We start from the raw sequence: 6,180 nt of genomic DNA, 5'->3' as shown, positions 1-6,180 counted from the left end.
CCGAGGTGCCACGTGTCCTGGTAGTTAAGCCGAGATAATCTCGGAGAAGCCGAGGTTATCTCCGAAGATATCGGAATCCGAGATAAGGGACAAGAGTCCTAAGACGAAGAGGGGACTTAACCAAGATAAGGATAAGGCTCTTAGAGAGTTTATCTTTATCTCTTAGAGAGTCCGAAGTAAACACTGAATTGGAATTATTAGAAGTCACACTTCTAATAGGACTTGGATTGAGTATATTATAAAAGAGAGGCACCCCCATGGGTCTATGGTATGCAATTTATGTTTTGAGTATTACGTTTAGCACTTGATTATCTTTGAGAGATATACTGACTTGATCGTCGGAGTGCCCCCGGGTGGAAGAACCACCGCCGGAGCTTTTTCTTTCTGTTACAGGTTACCGAAGCCATCTATTCTGCCTGTGCTCTCCAGTTGATCACTAAACGGGCAGTGTGGTCAGATTTTCACTCACACTAAGATTGTGTGGTAGTTGGAGAATATATACCATTGTGGCAATTTTGTATTTACTAACCCCTATTTTGTTGGCAGTCCTTATTTAAGATTTTATTATGAGTATATATGGTGTGCCAAAACATTTGTGGAAGTCAAAATTTAGTATTAGACTAGTCTCACATCCTCGTCATAAGCCACCCAAGCTTGATCTAAATACTTCAAGGGCTACTACATCATTCAACATCAATTGATTTCAATTGATTTTGAGTTAGATGTTTTAACATAGTATCAAAATTGAATCTTGAGTTGTCTCTTTAAGCTTCCGATCAAGTCTAGTCTCTCACCTCTCATTTCTCAATCACTTACACATCTTCACAATCAACTTGGTTTAAATGCTCTAGAGGCTATTTCACTCATTTTCAATTGATTTGAGTTAGATGCTTGAAGATTTAGAAAGCCATCATCAAAACCCATTTCTAATTCAAAATATATTTTTAGAAATTACGATAATCAACTGGACGAATCTTTATATCTCATAAGGAGAGGATATTCGTTTGAATCTTTCCATCGGTATATGAGTGATATTTTATGTATATTTATTGAGACTTTCTTATCCTACTTAGAGAGTTCTTTGTACTTACTATATGTTGTATTTAATAGACTTCCTTGTAATGATAATTTATTGAATTGAATTTTATTGTAATATCATATGAATAAAATAATGGAGCCTAAATTAGGACCCGAAAGACAAATACAATTGAGCCATTGATGATACTGGTCTTTCTTTAGCCACTCTGAACATTAATCACCATTCTATTGCCGTCTTTTGACCTTAACCCAAGTCTTCGATTTGGTGGGTCTCGATATGGGTTTATTTCGGTCATTAATTTTTTGTATTTAATAGACTTTCTTGTAATGATAATTGAATTGAATTTTATTGTAATATCATATGAATAAAATAAGTGTGGTACTACATGCACTAATTAGTGTACTAACTAGTGTACCAATACTAGTTATGACATTATTATTGACCTCACTTTTTATATAAATTACAAATACTAAAAACATCTTAAATTATGTCACATCATTAATTGATATACTAGTTAGTATACTAATTGGTGCATAATATTATTCATAAAATAATGAATAATGCCATATGTATCAATTATTGTGTTAACTAATATACTAACTGATGTGACATAATTTTAAATATTTATAATTTGTATAATAGGTGGGATTAGTAATAATGACATAATACTAATTAATATATTAATATATACATTAATTGATATATGTAGCACCACCGTAAAAAGAATAATGTTATATGTATCAATTAATATACTAACTAGTGTACCAATTGATGATGTAAAATAATTTAAGAAGTTTTTAAAATTTGTAAGGTAAATAATGAGTGGAGTCAATAATAATATCATAACTAATGTTAGTATATTAATTAATACACTAATTAGTATATATAGTACCACTGTCATAAAAATAACAGTAATGTTAGAGATCATGAAAAATATATCATGAATATTATCATGAAAGATTCTCAACCTTTGGATTATCCATACAATAAAACACCACACACTAATCAAGATTAATCAAGGGATGAAAAATTTTCATGATATATTTCATGATATATTTTTCATGATCCCTAACATTACTCTAAAAATAATGGAGCCCAAATTAGGACCCGAAAGACATGTACAATTGAGCCATCGATGATACTGGTCTTTCTTAGGCCACCCTGAACATTAATTACCTTACCATCGCCGTCTTTTGACCTTCACCCAAGTCTTTGATTGGTGGGTCTTGATTTGGGTTTATTTCGGTCATTAATTTTTTGTATTTAATAGACTTCCTTGTGATAATTTATTGAATTGAATTTTATTGTAATATCATATGAGTAAAATAATGGAGCCTAAATTAGGACCCGAGAAACATGTACAATTGAGCCATTGATGATACTGGTCTTTCTTGGGCCACTCTAAACATTAATTACCATCCTATTGCCGTCTTTTGACCTTCGCCCAATTCTTCGATTGGTGGGTCTCAATCGGAAGTGGAGATGTTGCTGTGCAGTCTACGTAGCAGTGGCTGTTGTATGGTAAAATAGACTCATTTTGAAATTCATTTTGATAATTTTAACTGTTCATATTTTAGAATATATCTAGTAGAAGATGCTTGTAAAAAATCAAATTAATCGAATGTCATTTACACATTCATCCGCTTACATTTTTATCTACAAAAATAAATAATAATTGTGATTTAAAGTATTAAAATGAATACAAATGTTAGTAAACGATATCCGATTAACCTGATTTTTTGCAAACATCTTCTACTTGAAATTTTTTAAAATGTGAACAGTTCGGATTATCAAAATGGGCCCTAAAATGGGCCCATTTCGTCACACAGCAGCTGCTGCTGCGCAGGCCCCGCAGCAGCATCCAAAATTCCGTCTCGATATGGGTTTATTTCGGTCATTAATTTTTAGGCTCCGTTTATTTTAATGTAAAATATTTTATATATAAAAAATATTTTTTGTAAATTAATTTTACATAAAAAATATTTTTATTTTTATTTTTCAGCATTTAGTTAACATTTGAAACAAAAATATGCTATTACTTAAAAAAGAAATTTTGGTTCAATAAAGTGCGATTTATGATTTTTTAGTGAGCCAAGATATTTATTTGAAAAGGGTAAATGTGTTGGAAAGGTAGAGAGTGAAAGCCAACTTTATAAAAATTGACTTACAAAATTTTAGAAGGTAAGTCATTTTTGAGAAAATGATGCAAACCTTCTTAAAAAAAATGTTTTACTTGTTTTTTGTTCAACTAAACAACGGAAAATGAATAAAATATTTTTGACAAAAATATTTTACGTCAAAACAAACGGAGCCTTATTGTCTTTTAATGGATTATTAGAAAAATTATTTAAAAAAAAAAAAAGGATTGCCCTTATAATAAAATAAATTTTTAATTTTATCAATTTAAATTTAAATTTTTAATTTTTTTTTCAATCTAAATCATATGTTAATTTTTGTTATGTAAATATGATGAAAAATAATATTTTAATTATTAAACTTAACAAAAAAAAATATTTTAGGCATTTTATGTACACCTATATTAAATTTAATTATTAAAATACTCTTTTTTCATCAGTTTTTACTCAACGAAAATAAGAAAATGATTGAAAACAAATCAAAATATCAAGATTTAAATTGACAAATATTAAAAATTCATAATTTATTTTGTTATAATAGTTAAACTTTTTTAATAATTCCTTCTACATTATTTATATAAAAATTCAAGTTAATCAAATTGATCATAATTCAAATAATGTTGAGTATAAAATTAATATAATTAAAAGGATATAAGTGAATTTTTAAACAATAATTTGCTGCAAATCGGACTCAAAGTCACGCTACAATTAATGGTACATTGGAATTATTTCTATGAGAGGGATGTGGTGCTCTTTCTAGGTCCACCACCACCACAGTCAACATTCCATTCCATCCTATTGCCCGAGTCTTTCAGCTGCCGTTTGGCAAGTGGGTTGGGTTTGGATGAAGATTAAAAAAAGTATAAAAATATAAGGGGAATTTATCAGAAAGTCCCATACGGTGAAATTATATTTCATTTGGTCCCATGAATAATTTGTTTGATTGGGCAGCCCATAATAGTAGAGATATCTTATTGATAACTCATTTTTTAAATTATATTGTTATGTGGGGGACAAATATGCCCTCACATTATATGCTTCTTCTTCTTCATGCTTTACTTCGTTTAAGCCTACCGATTCTGCCGAGACTCGATCGCTGTTCATCTCCAAGCACTGAACTTCGATAGTCGTGATCTCTGATATGTCCATTGTTTTTTCCCCAACAATCTCAGTTTCTTCTCCATTTTCAATCTCAACAACATTAGTTCCGAACATTTTTGTAGTTTCTTTCAGATCACATTCGCCGACTGAGAGAACCGGCGAATCAATCTCAGCAACTTCTTCGACGATGCCTGCCAAAGATTCGGACTTTTCGACTTCCAATAGGGGAGGAAGCGGAGAATCTAACCCTAGGTTCAAGTCAATGTCGAACAAAGCCCTATTATCTTCTTCGCCTCTCAAATCTACAATATTCGATTCCAATAAATCAAACACAGGGCTCGAAATGGAGATGGATCTTTGGGGGTTTCAGAGGGTGGAAAAGAAGAGATTGTGTGCAGAACTGTGGAACCAGTGTGGAACCACAACTGCGGAACCAAAACTGAGATTGAGATTGAGAACCAAAACTGTGAATCGGTGAGGAACCACAGTACCAGAATCGGTGAGATTGAGAATGAGAATCGGTGGAATCGGTGGAATCACGTCGATTCGTCACAAATGGAAATTGGAAAACAAAGGGTCAAACTGATGGGAAGCTGAAACGTGACACAATCCACGTCAAAAAAAAAAAAATGTCAAATTACTTGTGTTCACGTCACAACCCACGTCTCATGTTTTGAGTCTTACCCACTTACTAAATTAAAAATAGTATTAGTGTGTTTTTTCGATCAGCGTGACACAAACACCCATTCACCTTATCCCATACAAACCCACACCAAATGTCAATCAATAATACTAGTAGTGGCAAAACTGTCAACAAACAAATTAAGGGACCATCCAGTCACTAAGAAAACATTTAGGACCTTATGGATTATAAATCCATAAAATGGGATTTACAGGTCAATTCCCCAAAATATAAATAGATTAAATAATGTCATATTTAAATTATAATTATTTTTTTTAAAAAAAATAAAATAAAAAATAAAAATTCTTTTCAAATGAAACTAATTTAGTCAGGTTAAATTTGTCAAAAAATTAAAAAATCAAACAAAAAAAGTTCTTTTCAAACGAAAATGCCACTGTATCAACAAACTTTTATCTTTTAACGGTTGACATTTTAAAAAAATAAATAACATTAAATAACAAATTTTTTTTTTTTTGGGGAAAAAAGTCTAGGAAATTTCATTTTATAATGTTATATACTACCTTGATGAAATAATCAATTCATCCATTACCAAAAAAATCATGTCAAAGTGGCTTACTATCCTCTGCACTGCCCTTGTGTGGTGTTGCTATTTCTGCAGTATCCCTGCTGCCACTTCTACGGCACATAACGAGACAGATAGAGTTGCATTGCTTGCCTTCAAGGCTGCAATTGTTGAAGACCCATTTGGTGCCCTTTCTTCCTGGAATCATTCACTCCACTACTCACTACAAGAAATGTCACTTTTGGCTACCAAAACATTGGTCGCCAAAAGTTCAATATTTGGTCGCTGAAACGATTTAGCGACTAAAATATTTTTTCGCCAAGCTTGTCGCCTTTACCCTGTCGGCGATAGTATTGGTGACTAAACTTTGTTTGGTCGCCGAAAGTGACTACATTTAGCTACTAAATTTAGTTTAGTCGGCAAATGTTATGTTTCCGCCACTAAAACTTTTAGTCGCCGAATGAGGCTTTTTCGCTACGAAGTTGGTTTGGTCGGGGAAAGTTCACTTTTAGCTACTAAATAATTGGTCCTCGAAAGTAATCATTTGGCTACGAAACATTATTTAGTCGGCAAAAGGTGTTTTCGGCGACTAAAGTTTAGTCACTAAAAGTGCTACCATAAAATGAGAATGACTATTATAGACCAAACATTTTGGTCACCACTAGAATACATATTTTTAGCGACTAAGTAATTTTGGTCG

The sequence above is a fragment of the Camellia sinensis genome, chromosome 6, assembly GCF_055761805.1.
Source record: "Camellia sinensis isolate YWXY chromosome 6, ASM5576180v1, whole genome shotgun sequence".
Classification (NCBI taxonomy): Eukaryota; Viridiplantae; Streptophyta; class Magnoliopsida; order Ericales; family Theaceae; genus Camellia; species Camellia sinensis.
This window is presented reverse-complemented; position numbering follows the sequence as displayed.